Raw genomic sequence first — 17,896 nt, forward strand, 5'->3', positions numbered from 1 at the left:
AACAGAAGTATATACATAAACAGCACCCGCATCAAATCTCAACTTACTTTCTCTAATACACACTCTGTCACTCACATGCACACACAGAAGGTGAGCTGTCTGCGAAGAGATAAGACTCTGAAGGTGGAAATTAGTTTTGGCACCTGACTGCTTCATGTGACTAAATCCTCTCGTCATACAAACATTGACATTGAAGACATCCAGCAATCTGCTGTTAAGACTACCTCTTTTTGTGTGGGTGCGTGTGTGCATGCGTGTGTAGCTCATTTGTATAGTGAAGGTCTCTGGTGACCATGAGGGGTAATTGGTGGCAGATAAACACTGGATATTGAGCAGTGTGTGAATTCACCAATCGGAGAGGGATTTGCAATGTGTAGTTTAAAGCGTAATTGCTCTCGAGTTCCCTGAGAGACTTGCCAGAGCCATTAGCTGCTGTTCTGAGTCTGTGCCTTGGCTGTGTGTGTGTACGTGTGCAATTCAGTGTGAGTGTGTGTGTGCGCGGGTGTCTGTGTGTGTGTTTTCCTACCTTGGCTCCCCTCCAAGCTTTGAGAGCTAATTGGAATTAGAATAACATTCCTCAAAGGCCATTCATTTAGTGAAAGGCTGAGTGCAAATGACTGAGCGTGTTAGAAGCAGGAGAGCACTAACAATCGGCGCTAACACTTTTTATTCTGATTTTAACGAGGGGTAATCACTCGGCTGGAGAGCAAGAGGAATAAAAGCGGGGGGAAAAGACAAGGAGGAGGCAGCAATTATCTCTTCTTTCAGTGATGAGTCACGGCCTTGTTTCTGCCACTCTGGGATGATTAGAGATGCACAGTTACAGCTTTTATTTATTACTGTAGAACTCACCATAGACACTATAGTACTACTGTCACTATACTATAGATGCTGCCACTATACTACAGATAATACTCTGAGTCGATATTCACGTAATAATAAGGAATTCTCCTTAACCACGCCCACAAATTGGGGAAAACAAACATTCTTTGCTATTGACCCCCATTGCAAAAGAGCCAACTTTGTAGTAGATTTTATGTTATACAGAAATAACAAAACATGCCAAAAAGCTGCTGTGTGGTTCAATGTATAGTAACCAGGTCAAAACTACCGACATACGGTTCACAATGCTCCCATGTAGGGAAATGGAGCTTGCGAGAAGATTATAACCACTATTATAAACTGATTACCAACGTAATTAGAGCAGTAAAAATAAATGTTTTGTCATACCCGTGGTATATGGTCTGATATACCACGGCTGTCAGCCAATCAGCATTCAGGGCTCGAGCCTGCCACCCAGTTTATAACTAGAGTTATACTGTCACTATACTACAGATACTGCCATTGTAGTACAGTCAACACTATCACTATACTACAGATACTCCCACTATATTACTGGTACTGCCACTCTACTACATATAGTACATTATACAACAGGTGGTTCTAATCCTGAATGCTGACCTGTTAAAACCTCATTCCAGCTGCTGTCTATTACACAAGTTACCACCGGCTAAATCTATGACGTTAAAATGCCTATTTACTCTGTTCCATCTGACTGCGCAATCCACTGTCTCATCAGGCCAGCCAATCTATTGTAACGGCTGTTTGAAGACGAGGACCAAGGTGCAGAGTGGTACGTGTTCATGATTTTTAATAAAACTGAACACTAGAACAAAAAATAACAAAGCGGAACAAACGAAACAGTTCTGTCTGGTGTAGATACACAAAACAGAAAATCACTATCCACAAAACACAGGTGGGAAAAGGCTACCTAAGTATGGTTCTCAATCAGAGACAACGATAGACAGCTGCCTCTGATTGAGAACCACACCCGGCCAAACACACAGAAATAGAAACATAGAATGCCCACCCCAACTCACGCCCTGACCAAACCAAAATAGAGACCTTAAAAGGATCACTAAGGTCAGGGCGCGACATCTACAGTGCCTTGCGAAAGTATTCGGCCCCCTTGAACTTTGCAACCTTTTGCCACATTTCAGGCTTCAAACATAAAGATATAAAACTGTATTTTTTTGTGAAGAATCAACAACAAGTGGGACACATAATGAAGTGGAACGACATTTATTGGATATTTCAAACTTTTTTAACAAATCAAAAACTGAAAAATTGGGCGTGCAAAATTATTCAGCCCCCTTAAGTTAATACTTTGTAGCGCCACCTTTTGCTGCGATTACAGCTGTAAGTCGCTTGGGGTATGTCTCTATCAGTTTTGCACATCGAGAGACTGAACATTTTTCCCATTCCTCCTTGCAAAACAGCTCGAGCTCAGTGAGGTTGGATGGAGAGCATTTGTGAACAGCAGTTTTCAGTTCTTTCCACAGATTCTCGATTGGATTCAGGTCTGGACTTTGACTTGGCCATTCTAACACCTGGATATGTTTATTTTTGAACCATTCCATTGTAGATTTTGCTTTATGTTTTGGATCATTGTCTTGTTGGAAGACATATCTCCATCCCAGTCTCAGGTCTTTTGCAGACTCCATCAGGTTTTCTTCCAGAATGGTCCTGTATTTGGCTCCATCCATCTTCCCATCAATTTTAACCATCTTCCCTGTCCCTGCTGAAGAAAAGCAGGCCCAAACCATGCTGCTGCCACCACCATGTTTGACAGTGGGGATGGTGTGTTCAGCTGTGTTGCTTTTACGCCAAACATAACGTTTTGCATTGTTGCCAAAAAGTTCAATTTTGGTTTCATCTGACCAGAGCACCTTCTTCCACATGTTTGGTGTGTCTCCCAGGTGGCTTGTGGCAAACTTTAAACAACACTTTTTATGGATATCTTTAAGAAATGGCTTTCTTCTTGCCACTCTTCCATAAAGGCCAGATTTGTGCAATATACGACTGATTGTTGTCCTATGGACAGAGTCTCCCACCTCAGCTGTAGATCTCTGCAGTTCATCCAGAGTGATCATGGGCCTCTTGGCTGCATCTCTGATCAGTCTTCTCCTTGTATGAGCTGAAAGTTTAGAGGGACGGCCAGGTCTTGGTAGATTTGCAGTGGTCTGATACTCCTTCCATTTCAATATTATCGCTTGCACAGTGCTCCTTGGGATGTTTAAAGCTTGGGAAATCTTTTTGTATCCAAATCCGCCTTTAAACTTCTTCACAACAGTATCTCGGACCTGCCTGGTGTGTTCCTTGTTCTTCATGATGCTCTCTGCGCTTTTAACGGACCTCTGAGACTATCACAGTGCAGGTGCATTTATACGGAGACTTGATTACACGCAGGTGGATTGTATTTATCATCATTAGTCATTTAGGTCAACATTGGATCATTCAGAGATCCTCACTGAACTTCTGGAGAGAGTTTGCTGCACTGAAAGTAAAGGGGCTGAATAATTTTGCACGCCCAATTTTTCAGTTTTTGATTTGTTAAAAAAGTTTGAAATATCCAATAAATGTCGTTCCACTTCATGATTGTGTCCCACTTGTTGTTGATTCTTCAGAAAAAAATACAGTTTTATATCTTTATGTTTGAAGCCTGAAATGTGGCAAAAGGTCGCAAAGTTCAAGGGGGCCGAATACTTTCGCAAGGCACTGTATGAACTTGATCTCCACTATAAAAAGCATTTACACATTATCTGACAGTTACTTTAGACTACCTTTTAGTTTTCAAAAGCAGAGACTTGTATAAACTTTTGTCTCTCTCCAACATTTGCAACATTGTTTCAATATTCAAAATTGAGCTCCAGCTATAACATAGTAATTAACTTGTCGGGACGAGACTGACAGGCAGGCAGCTTTTCTCAGCCAGTCAAAATCATGAATCAGCATAATTTTATTGGACATATACAAAGAACAATCAAGTAAAACAAAACAAACTGCAGCTAGTTTGCTTTCTTTCCAGCTTCAAGTGATTGTGTTAACTTCTTATGGATAGAGGGCAGCATTTTCACATTTGGATGAAAAGCGTGCCCAGAGTAAACTGCCTCCTACTCAATCCCAGATGCTAATATATGCATATTATTAGTAGTATTGGATAGAAAACACTCTGAAGTTTCTAAAACTGCTTGAATGATGTCTGTGAGTATAACATAACTTATATGGCATGCAAAAACCTAACCAGGAAGTGGGAAATCGGAGGTTTGAAGTTTTTGTGCAATTGTGCAAGCTCTCCCACTCAAAAAGATGAGAGGCCTGTAATTTTCATCATAGGTACACTTCAACTATGACAGACAAAATGAGAAAAAAAATCCAGAAAATCACATTGTAGGATTTTTAATGAATGTATTTGCAAATTATGGTGGAAAATAAGTATTTGCTCAATAACAAAAGTTTAGCTCAATATTTTGTTATATACCCTTTGTTGGCAATGACAGAGGTCAAATGTTTTCTGTGAGTCTTCACAAGGTTTTCACACATTGTTGCTGGTATTTTGGCGCATTCCTCCATTTCAGATCTCCTCTAGAGCAGTGATGTTTTGGGGCTGTTGCTGGGCAACATGGACTTTCAACTCCCTCCAAAGATTTTCTATGGGGTTGAGATCTGGAGACTGGCTAGGCCACTCCAGGACCTTGAAATGCTTCTTACGAAGCCACTCCTTCGTTGCCCGGGCGGTGTGTTTGGGATCATTGTCATGCTGAAAAACCCAGCCACGTTTCACATTCAATGCCCTTGCTGATGGAAGGAGGTTTTCACTCAATATCTCACGATACATGGCCCCATTCATTCTTTCCTTTACACGGATCTGTCGTCCTGGTCCCTTTGCAGAAAAACAGCCCCAAAAGCATGATGTCTCCAGCCCCATGCTTCACAGTAGGTATGGTGTTCTTTGGATGCAACTCAGCATTCTTTGTCCTCCAAACACGACGAGTTGAGTTTTTACCAAAAAGTTATATTTTGGTTTCATCTGACCATATGACATTCTCCCAATCTTCTTCTGGATCATCCAAATGCTCTCTAGCAAACTTCAGACAGACCTGGACATGTACTGGCTTAAGCAGGGGGACACGTCTGACACTGCAGGATTTGAGTCCCTAGTGGCGTAGTGTGTTACTGATGGTAGGCTTTGTTACTTTGGTCCCAGCTCTCTGCAGGTCATTCACTAGGTCCCCCCGTGTGGTTCTGGGATTTTTGCTCACCGTTCTTGTGATCATTTTGACCCCATGGGGTGAGATCTTGCGTGGAGCCCCAGATCGAGGGAGTTAATCAGTGGTCACCTATGTCTTCCATTTCCTAATAATTGCTCCCACAGTTGATTTTTTCAAACCAAGCTGCTTACCTATTGCAGATTCAGTCTTCCCAGCCTGGTGCAGGTCTACAATTTTGTTTCTGGTGTCCTTTGACAGCTCTTTGGTCTTGCCCATAGTGGAGTTTGGAGTTTGACTGTTTGAGATTGTGGACAGGTGTCTTTTATACTGATAAAAAGTTCACACAGGTGCCATTAATACAGGTAACGAGTGGAGGACAGAGGAGCCTCTTAAAGAAGAAGTTACAAGTCTGTGAGAGCCAGAAATCTTGCTTGTTTGTAGGTGACCAAATACTTATTTTCCACCATAATTTGCAAATAAATTCATTAAAAATCCTACAATGTGATTTTCTGGATTTTTTTTTCTCATTTTGTCTGTCATAGTTGAAGTGTGCCTATGATGAAAATTACATCTCTCTCATCTTTTTAAGTGGGAGAACTTGCACAATTGGTGGCTGACTAAATACTTTTTTGCCCCATTGTATGTTATCTGTATTCCCACTAAGGTGAAATCCATAGATTAGGGCCTAATATTTTTTTTTAAATTGATTGATTTCCTTATATGAACTATAACTCGAAAGTCAAGTGACAAAAATTGCAAATATTTAGTATGCATGAAAAGGGTACATCCTGATGGTCAATTTAAAGCAACCTTCTCCATCCACATTACCTTGTATGCCCCCATCACAGGCACCGTTGATCTATCTCTTTTGTTTACAATAGGAAAAGTGAATGGGAAGAGATGTTTGAAGTTGTTTATCTTATTTATTTAAAACATTTAAAAACTAGGGTCATACAATATATAGTTGAAGTCGGAAGTTAACATACACCTTAGCCAAATACATTTAAACTCGTTTTTTCACAATTCCTGACATTTAATCCTAGTAAAAAAATCCCTGTTTTAGGTCAGTTAGGATCACCACTTTATTTTAAGAATCTGAAATGTCAGAATGATGGTAAAGAGTGATTTATTTCAGATTTAATTTATTTTATCACATTCCCATCGGGTCAGAAGTTGACATACACTCAATTAGTATTTGATAGCATTGCCTTTAAATTGTTTAACTTGGGGTCAAACGTTTCCCGTAGCCTTCCTCAAGCTTCCCATAATAGGTTGGGTCAATTTTGGCCCATTCCTCCTGACAGAGCTGGTGTAACTGAGTCAGGTTTGTAGGCCTCCTTGCTAGCACATGCTTTTTCAGTTCTGCTCACAAATTTTCTATGGGATTGAGGTCAGGGCTTTGTGATGGTCACTCCAATACCTTGACTTTGTTGTCCTTAAGCCATTTTGCCACAACTTTGGAAGTATGCTTGGGGTCATTGTCCATTTGGAAGACCCATTTGCGACCAAGCTTTAACTTCCTGACTGATGTTTTGAGATGTTGCTTCAATATATCCACATCATTTTCCTACCTCATGATGCCATATATTTTGTGAAGTGCACTAGTCCCTCCTGCAGCAAAGCACCCCCACAATATGCTGCTGCTACCCCTGTGCTTCATGGATGGGATGGTGTTCTTTGGCTTGCAAGCATCCCCATTTTTCCTCCAAACATAACGATGATCATTATGGCCAAACAGTTCTATTTTTGTTTCATCAGACCGGAAGACATTGCTCCAAAAGGTACGGTCTTTGTCCCCATGTGCAGTTGCAAACCGCAGTCTGGCTTTTTTATGGCGGTTTTGGAGCAGTGGCTTCTTCCTAGCTTAGCGGCCTTTCAGGTTATGTCGTTATAGGACTCGTTTTACTGTGTATATAGATACTTTTGTACCTATTTCCTCCAGCATCTTCACAAGGTCCTTTGCTGTTGTTCTGGGATTGATTTGCACTTTTCACACCAAAGTGCATTCATCTCTAGGAGACAGAACGCGTCTCCTTCCTGAGCGGTATGACGGCTGCGTGGTCCCATGGTGTTTATACTATGCGTACTATTGTTTGTACAGATGAACGTGCTACCTTCAGTCATTTGGAAATTGCTCCCGAGGATGAACTTGGACTTGTGGAGGTCTTAGCTGATTTCTTTTGATTTTCCCATGATGTCAAGCAAAGAGGCACTGAGTTTGAAGGTAGGCCTTGAAATGCATCCACAGGTACACCTCCAATTGACTCAAATTATGTCAATTAGCCTATCAGAAGCTTCTAAAGCTATGACATCATGACATCAAACAAGTTTTAATGACTCCAACCTAGGTGCATGTAAACTTCTGTCACTATACACTATAATATTTTCTTAGTTTCACTATTAGATGTGGTCAAAATATGATACACTCAATGAAGTGAGCAATACATAAATCATTCAATCTAAATAACAAAACAGCTATGGAGAGAGAGTGAGAGAAAGAGACAAATATTGAGAGAGAATGGCAGCAAATGACTGAGGTCATTAGAAAGACAGTGGGAGAGAGGAAGTGAGGATGATTGAGTGATTTGTATTCATTATGGATCCCCATTAGCTGCCAAAAGGCAGCAGCTACTCTTTTTGCGGTCCGATAAAATTAAGGCAGTTCAATTTTAAAAACATTACAATACATTCATTACAGAATTCACAACACTAAGTGTGTGCCCTCAGGCCCATATTCCCCTACCACATATCTACAATGCAAAATCCATGTGTAAGTGTGTGCATAGTGCGTAAGTTATCATGTGTTTGTATGCATGTGTCTGTGCCTGTTTGTTTTACTTAATAGTCCCCATTGTTCCATAATGTGTATTTTAACCTGCTTTATAAATCTGATTCTACTGCTTGCATCAGTTACCTGATGTGGAATAGAGTTCCACGTAGTCATGGTGCTATGTAATACGGTGCGCCTCCCATAGTCTGTTCTGTACTTGGGGTCTGTGAAGAGATCTCTGGTGGCATGTCTTGTGAGGTATGCATGGGTGTGTGCTAGTATTTTAAACAGACAGCTCGGTACCTTCAGCTTGTCAATCTCTCTTCCATTTTGAGCCATGAGAGACTGACATGCATGTCATTAATGTTAGCTCTCCGTGTACTTTTAAGGGCCAGCTGTGCTGCCCTGTTCTGAGCCACTGCAATTTCCCTCCTTATGGCACCTGACCACACGACTTAACTTCTTTGGGGTAGGGGGCAGTATTGGGTAGCTTGGATGAAAAACATGCCCAAATTAAGCTGCCTGCTACTCAGACGTAAAAGCTAGAATATGCATATAGAATAGAAAACATTTGGATAGAAAACACTCTGAAAATTTCTAAAACTGTTTGAATGATGTCTGTGAGTATAACGGTCTGACGCGCTCACGTGAAAGGTAGCTAGCTACGTTCCACTTCATTTGTACTGACAAAGGAATTGTCCGGTTGGAACATTAATGAAGTTTTATGTTAAAAACATCCTAAAGATTGATTCCATACTTAGTTTGGCATGTTTCTACAGGCTGTAACGGAACATTTTGAATTATTCGTCTGACGTTCGGCACGACCTGAACGCGCCAGTCCTAGACAGGTTAACAGTAGTCCAGGTGCAACAAAACCAGGGCCTGTAAGGACCTGCCTTGTTGATAGTGTTGTTAAGAAGGTAGAGAGAGCAGTAGCACAGTGGAACAGATGCCCCAATGGAGCTTGTAGAGCATTTAGTGAGGGGAGAGGCAGCATCGATTCACCCGCTCTAATCTGGCAGCAGTGTATGTGAGTGAGATAGAGAGATGGAAAGACAAGAGGGGAGACAGACTGGACTGGGAGGGAAGATGAAGGGAAGGGGGAATGGGGAGAAGAGGGATAAAGATAGAAGGGATGGAGAGAGAGGGGAGTGGAAAGAAAAGGCAAGGGCTGATTTCAAGGTTTTACTGCTAACCTACAAAGCATTACATGGGCTTGCTCCTACCTATCTTTCCGATTTGGTCCTGCTGTACATACCTACATGTACGCTACGGTCACGACGCAGGCCTCCTAATTGTAACTAGAATTTCTAAGCAAACAGCTGGAGGCAGGGCTTTCTCCTATAGAGCTCCATTTTTAAGGAATGGTCTGCCTACCCGTGTGAGAGACGCAGACTCGGTCTCAACCTTTAAGTCTTTATTGAAGACTCATCTCTTCAGTAGGTCCTATGATTGAGTGTAGTCTGGCCCAGGAGTGTGAAGGTGAACGGAAAGGCACTGGAGCAACGAACTGCCCTTGCTGTCTCTGCCTAGGCGGTTCCCCTCTCTCCACTGGGATTCTCTGCCTCTAACCCTATTACAGGGGCTAAGTCACTGGCTTACTGGTGCTCTTCCATGCCGTCCCTGGGAGGGGTGTGTCACTTGAGTGGGTTGGGTCACTGACGTGGTCTTCCTGTCTGGGTTGGCGCCCCCCCTTGGGTTGTGCCGTGACGGAGATCTTTGTGGGCTATACTCGGCCTTGTCTCAGGATGGTAAGTTGGTGGTTGAAGATATCCCTCGAGTGGTGTGGGGGCTCTGCTTTGGCAAAGTGGGTGGGGTTATATCCTGCCTGTTTGGCCCTGTCCGGGGGTATCATCAGATGGGGCCACAGTGTCTCCTGACCCCTCCTGTCTCAGCCTCCAGTATTTATGCTGCAGTAGTTTTTGTCGGGGGGCTAGGGTCAGTCTGTTATATCTGGAGTATTTCTCCTGTCTTATCCGATGTCCTGTGTCAATTTAAGTATGCTCTCTCTAATTCACTCTCTCTCGGAGGACCTGAGCCCTAGGCCCATGCCTCAGGACTACCTGGCATCATGACTACTTGTTGTCCCCAGTCCACCTGGCCGTGCTGCTGCTCCAGTTTCAACTGTTCTGCCTGCGGCTATGGAACCCTGACCTGTTCACTGTGGTTACTATTATTTGACCATGCTGGTCATTTATGAACATTTGAACATCTTGGCCATGTTCTGTTATAATCTCCACCCGGCACAGCCAGAAGAGGACTGGCCACCCCTCATAGCCTGGTTCCTCTCTAGGTTTCTTCCTAGGTTTTGGCCTTTCTAGGGAGTTTTTCCTAGCCACTGTGCTTCTACACCTGCATTGCTTGCTGTTTGGGGTTTTAGGCTGAGTTTCTGTACAGCAATTTGATATATCAGCTAATGTAAGAAGGGCTATATAAATAAATTTGATTTGAAAGAGAGAGATGGATAAAGATTGCAGATGATATGGAGCATTGACTGTAGGCAGGCCCAGGGTCTGCCCCCCATCTTCACTCCTGATGGATTGAACAAATCTGCGCTCACTTTTTTCTGTGGGAACTGGGAAGCAACTGCAGTGAAGCCTATCATTACAACCATTATTATCTGGGTGATTGTTTTCCTGGTCGCACTGGTTCTCCCAAAATAAAATGTCAGGTCGCACAACAAAATATCTAGTCACATATGCTACCAAAATAGAGCCCTGCCTACACTAATATCACCTCATTTTAAAATACTTAGCCTGTACAACCCTCGTCTTTTTGGAAATTCTACTAAAATCTGACTGCTGACAATGTCATAAGAATCTGTCCCTGTTCTTCCGTGGCCTATCACGACTCAGTACTTGATCCAGATGCAGACACGAGAGGCAGATAGTACAGTTCTCAGATGATTTATTATAAACATGGGGCAGGCAAGGATTCGTGATCAGGTCAGAGTCAGGCAGGTACAGGACGGCAGGCAAGCTCGAGGTCAGGGCAGGCAGAATGGGCAGAACTAGAGAAACAGGAAGGCGGGAAAGATGAAAAAAAATCTACCAGCCACTCATAATTCTTACCAGCCAATACATTTACTCGCCATAACACAAAAACAGGTTTCGGATTGTCCCCAATTTTTTTTCCCAGGTTTTCACTCTGAAACGTACACTTTTTTAATAAAATAAAATTGGATGTTCCAAGGAAGGCGGGAAAGAACGCTGTTAAGATGAACTGGCAACAGAAACAGAACACAGGTATAAATACACAGGGGATGATAGGTGACACCTGGAGGGGGGTGGAGACAATCACAAAGACAGGTGAAACAGATCAGGGTGTGACATGGCTTGCATATTCACCAGACATGTCACCATTTGAGCATGTTTGGGATGCTCTGGAGCAACAGTGTGTTCCAGTTCCCGCCAATATCCATGAACTTCGCATAGCCATTGAAGAGTGGGACAACATTCCACAGGCCACAATCATCAGCCTGATCAACTCCTTGCGAAGGAAATGTGTCGTGCTGCATGTGAAATCCATAGATTAGGGCCTAATGAATTTATTTCAATTGATTCATTTCCTTATATGAACTGTTTGTAAAATCTTTGAAAGTCAAGTTATAAAGCATGCAAAGGGTACATCCTACACCAGGCCTGGGCAATTATTTTCCATGGAGGGACACATTAGAACATATTTTTGTCATCGCGGGCCAGAATCATATTACAGGATTATACATCATGTGTATGACTGTGTTGACAGATATACCTACTGTAAATTACATCCAGATATGCTACTTTTTTTTAACATGCACAGAAACAAACCACATCCATGTTCTCCTTTTGGTAGGTATTTTATTTATTAAACATACAATGAACAACACGGAGGAAAAAGTACACTGCATTCAGCACCAATAACAGAACTCGTTAACAGGTATGCACAAAAACACGAGAGAGAGAGCTCAACATTAAATTTAAACTACTCAATCAGTGTGAGGAGCTAAGTCTCTGATGGGCATTGACTAGAGCAGTGAAGTCAGGTATAGGTTCTGAAGTCGCTATGCACAGGATTGCTGAGAGGTGAGAATCAGTAAGAGATGATCTGTGCCTTGACTTGTTATATCACTGAAAATGTCTGTTCACATACCTAGGTTGACCCAAACAGTACAAACATCTTCTGAGCATGACTCCTAATCTTTGGAAAGTTTTGTTCATCGAGAGATGCATAGAACCTTGTCAGTGAAGTTGTTTTGAATAGTTCTCCAATCACGGCATCAGACTGAAGATAGATAAGCTCAAGTTGCAGGTCAGTGGGAGCGTTATCCACATTGAAGGTGAAAGGAGAGGAAACTCACCGTTCAAAGCACGCAGCAGCGATGTATACTTCTCCCGTTGGTCATCTGATAGGGTACAGACTAGTAGTGTTAGAAGGTGGGTGAGATTGTTGGCTTCTACTTGGTTGGTCAGGAGAAATTTTCCCTTGAAGTCTTTGACAAGGCTGTACATCTGATGTGCAAAAAGGCCCTTGCCTTGTAGTTTGGAATTGAATTAATTCATGAGGGCCAAGGTGAAGGCAAAATCAGCCAACCATTCTTTATCTTGCAGTTGAGGGATATCCACATATTTTCCTTTCATTTGCAAAAACTCAGCAATCTCCGATTTCAGGTCCCACACCATTGTAAGCACCTCCAAACTCAGCCATCTCACGTTTGTGTGGTAGGGGAGATCTGCATGACCCGACTCTCTTCCAACAGTGAGACAAACTGCCTGTGGTTTAAAGATTTTGCTCTTATGAAGTTTACCACTTCAGTGACTGTATCCACAACATGGCTCATTTTCAGAACACATTTACAGCACCTCCTGATAACGCAATGCAAGAAGATAATTTTCTGATCTTGTATCCTTTTGAAAAGGCCAACATTTTTTCCTGTCAAGCACCAATCAGTGGTCACACTGGATAACTTTTCAAAACTCAGTCACAGCTTTGCCACACACTTATTAACCTCCTCCAATAAATCTTTCCCTGAGGTGGTGCTCTTCATTGACTGCATTGAAGCAAGCTACTGGGAGTCTGGGAAATCAACAACTGCTCCGTGTCACACGCATCACTGCTCTCATCCAGGGCCAAGTGGAAATAGGTGATATCCTTTACCTCGTCTTTCAACTGTTCTATATTCTCTGCGATGTCCTCAACACGCCGTGTTCGTTGTGACAGGGAAACAATTTCAAACAACTCATTCTTGTCGGGGAAAAGTATTGCTGCCGAGGCAATTAAACATTTAATGAATTCGACTTCAGCGAATGGCTTGCTATGTTTATAAATTTTGTGGGACTAGCTCTCGTAACTCCGTCGTTTTCTGAATGCAGTTTTGTGAAACGCCCTTGCTGCTTTTGCAACTGAGAAGGCAACTCTTTCGATGCACTTGCCCTCTGCTCAGAAGACATTACTATATTTCTCTGCATGCTTCGCCTGGAAGTGTCGGGACAAGTTATATTCTTTCAAGACAGCGATGCTCTCTTTGCACACTAAACACACAGCTTTCCCTGATACCTCAATAAAAAAACATATTGATATCCACTCTTGCATGGAACACCCTACATTCATTGTCTACTTTAGTTTTCTTTTACCTCATTTACTAGCTAGCTACTATTTGTAACTGTGACGTGTGTGTCAGCCTGTCAGTCCCTGTCTATCCTTGTGCAGTTATCTATATGTGCCTTCAAAATAAATGTCCCACAAACGGTGGGAGTTGAATCATTACACAAACTTCCAACTTGATTCAATACAGCCCGCGGAATCATGCTCAGATCACATCATTGGGCTTTTAATTTGAATAACAAACACGTTTTTCAAAAGTTGACTTTCGCAAATTATTTTTGTAATCTGAACATGATTCCGTGGGCCGTATTGAATCAAGTTTGAAGTTTCCTCACCTGTTGATCTTATTTAAAAATGTAAACTAAACTTGACAGCCCTGATTGCTAGAGTCATTTTAAGAAAACAGGCTTGAAAATTCATTCAGCCATTTTGGCACAGTTACTCACTACCCAAACCAGACACAACAGGACAAGAGATCTCCTACTGCTATCTAGTGGAGGAACTTGGAATCAGACCGGGAATATATTAACATCAATAAATAGGTAGAAAAATTACTTTGCACAAGCCCTGTGCTTTTAAAATGGAATTTACGCATGTAAGTAATACTGAGATGAGATGGAGGCCCATGGTATAATCATCAGAATAATCACTGTCTATTTCATAATATTGCAAAACAGACTTCTGATACTGAAGATTATAGCTTATTTACATTTTTCTAAAGAGTAAACAGTTTTGAAGTACACATTTTGGACTGTTTTCTGTTGTTGAAAGTAAAGAAAAAGAACAGACAGCAATAAAAAGTCGTCATTCTTCATAAATTCTCATCAGATATTTACATAACATGAAACAGATCATAAAGAAGGTTAAAATGAAAGTCCAAATCATGGCATGTAAATATCTAAGTTATTGTTGTACATGTGTTCAAGCTCTGGAAGGTTGTAAGCAGAAAACTGATATTGGTGAGAGTAAGAGGGTGCTAGCTAAACATAATCATATATAGTGCAAATATAGGTACAGAGTAGTCAATGGGAAAAGTAAAAAAAAAGTTGTGGTTTTATTTACATTGTAATCAATAGCGCCCCTACACACACTACAAATGTGTCTTCAAATAGTCATACAGTCAAACACAGACATAGACCATACCCAGTGACAATTCCTACTAATTGGTTATGGTTTAAATCACTACACTGAAAAAGTAATAGAAGGGTGATGCACTGCCAGGACTTGGTTTGTGTGAGAGTTTTGAAACATTTGGAGTTCATAAAAGGGAGCTGGTGTTGATGCCAGAGAGTAGTGTAATCTAGTTGGGGGGAGATGAATGAGGGTTTTAGCACCAGGACGGGAGAGGGAGGACCTGGTGACGCCAGAGTTCCTCTGTCCAGTGTGTGTTCTTTTGTGCATCTTAATCTTTTATTTTTATTGGCCAGTCTGAGATATGGCTTTTTCTTTGCAACTCTGCCTAGAAGTCCAGCATCCCGGAGTCTCCTCTTCACTGTTGACGTTGACACTGGTGTTTTGCGGGTACTACAATGAGTTTCAGAAGAAAGGTCTATGTTTCTGGCTATTTTGAGCCTGTAATCGAACCCACAAATGCTGATGCTCCAGATACTCAACTAGTCTAAAGGCAGCCAGTTGTATTACTTTTTTAATCAGAACAGTTTTCAGCTGTGCTAACATAATTGCAAAATATTTTGATCAAAAATATATTGATCAATTAGCCTTTTAAAATGATAAACTTGAATTAGCTAACACAACGTGCCATTGGAACACAGGTGGTTGCTGATAATGGGCCTCTGTACGCCTATGTAGATATTCCCTTAAACATCAGCCGTTTCCAGCTACAATAGTCATTTACAACATTAACAATGCCTACACTATTTCTGATCAATTTTATGTTATTTCAAATGGACAAAAGTGCTTTTCTTTAAAAAACAAGGAAATCTCTAAGTGACCCCAAACTTTTGAACAGTAGTATACATAGAAGTAATTTAGCTCATCTGGTAGGCTCGTGTCAATGGGAAGATCGCGGCTGGGCTTCCCTTTGTAGTCCATAATAATTTGCAAGGCCGACAAGCGTCAGAGCCGGTGTAATAGGATTCAATCTTAGTCCTGTATTTACACGTTGCCTGTTTGATGGGTCGTCTGGCAGTATAGCGGGATTTCTAATATTAGAGTCCCGCTCCTTGAAAGCGGCAGCTCTACCAATTTAGCTCAGTGAGGATGTTGCCAGTAATCCATGGCTTCTGGTTGGGGTATGTACGTACGAACGCTATGGGGACGACGTAATTGATGCACTTATTGACTAATGTGGTATACTCCTCAATGCCGTTTGATGAATTCCGGAACATATTTCAGTCCGTCTTAGCAAAACAGTCCTTTAGCTTAGCATCTGCATCATCTGACCACTTCCGTATTGAATGAGTCACTGGTACTTCCTTTAGTTTTAGCTTGTTAGCAGGAATCAGGAGGATGTAATTATGGTCAGATTTGCCAAATGGAGGTCGAGGGAGAGCTTTGTACCCATCTCTGTGTGTAGAGTGAAGCTGTAATTGACAAATACACAGACCATCACCCCTTGTCTTACCGGAGGTAGCTGTTCTGTCTTGCCAATGCATGGAAAATACAGTCAACTGTTCAAGAGGGATGGGTAGCCTCCCATTCAATATTGATAAATTGGTTAATTGCATAAATAGTGAGCAAGTTTACAGTTCCAGACACAACTAAGTGGCTGCAACTGTAAATGAGCTTTATCAGTTTAACAATGAAGCATTGATGACGTTGCTACTAAAACATAGCTAGCCAGCTAGACATATGGTGCTAGCTAATTACTGTTTTGTCTAAATTACACTATAGTGATGTGGAAATATGACAATGCTGAAGTACGCAAATAATTAATAGGAAACAACTGCCATCACTATAATGTGGTCAAATTTACTTTAAAAAGAGAGTTGCCGTAAGCTTGCCAAGTCCGCAAAAAAAATAGCTAGCAATGCTAATGTTAGCTAGCTAAAATTTGGTGGGGACACAATGACGACAAAATATTTTCCAATTGATTATATTCCTTCCTTTGAAATGGCATCTCCCGCAGATGGTCTCAGAACCCTGTGGCTATATCATAATGGGACGCCGGACTATCAAGTCTTAGCGTCTGTGGACTATAATGTACGCCTAAAGTGTAAATTGTAGTCCACAGACGCTGAGTCCAAACACGCACCTCCCCACAGTTCCCAACCAACGCAGCTCCAGTAGGTTTCCTCTACTCATTTCAATGCGTTGACAGTTGGAGAAATTGCTTGAGCTGCCCTGAGAATTTGGAAAGAATTAAAGCGATCCAATATTCTAGAAAACTGCTGTGCGTGAGCATACAGGTTTTGGACTATGATAAACACTCAACTCTGTACACTGCCAACAGGAATGGAATGTCAATTATGACCAGGCATGGCCAGCAGCAGTATAGGACGATATACAGTGCATTCAGATAGTATTCAGACCCCTTCCCTTTTCTACATTTTGTTACGTTACAGCCTTATTCTAAAAGGGATTAAATCAAAATCATTTCTCAATGTACCCATATTAACCAATAATGAGAAAACGAAAACAGGTTTACAAATATTTGCAAATGTATTACAAATAAAAAACAGAAATACCTTATTTACATAAGTATTCAGACCCTTTGCGATGAGAATCAAAATTGAGCTCAAGTGCATCCTGTTTGCATTGATCATCCTTGAGATGTTTCTACAACTTGATTGGGAGGTGGAAATTCAATTAATTGGATATGATTTGGAAAGGCACACCTGTCTATATAAAGGTCCCACAGTTGAAAGTGCATGTCAGAGCAAAAACCAACCAATGAGGTCGAAGGAATTGTCAGTGGAGCTCCAAGACAGGATTGTGTTGAGGCACAGATCTGGGGAAGAGTACCAAAACATTTCAGCAGCATTGAAGGTCCCCAAGAGCACATTGGCCTGCATCACTCTTAAATGGAAGAAGTTTGGAACCACCAAGACTCTTCCTAGAGACTCATCCAAACTGAGCAATCGGGGGAGAAGCGCCTTGGTCAGGGAGGTGACCAAGAACCCGATGGTCACTCTGACAGAGCTCCAGAGTTCCTCTGTGGAGATGGGTGAACCTTCTAGCAGGAAACACTCTCTGCAGCACTTCACCAATCAGGCCTTTATTGGATTTCGAGCACCAGCTGTAATTGACAAATACACAGACCATCACCCCTTGTCTTACCGGAGGTAGCTGTTCTGTCTTTAGCTGTTCAGGCCTTTATTGGACAGACGGAAGCCACTCCTCAGTTAAAGGCACGACAGCCCTCTTGGAGTTAGCCAAAAGGCACCTAAAGGACTCAGATCACAAGAAACAAGATTCTCTGATCTGATGAAACCAAGATTGAACTCTTTGGTATGAATGCCAAGCGTGGCACCATCCCTATGGTGAAGCATGGTCATTAGGCATCATGCTGTGGGGATGTTGTTCAGCGGCA

This window comes from Oncorhynchus mykiss, chromosome 11 (genome assembly GCF_057628025.1).
Source record: "Oncorhynchus mykiss isolate SJ-2025 chromosome 11, ASM5762802v1, whole genome shotgun sequence".
Lineage (NCBI taxonomy): Eukaryota > Metazoa > Chordata > Actinopteri > Salmoniformes > Salmonidae > Oncorhynchus > Oncorhynchus mykiss.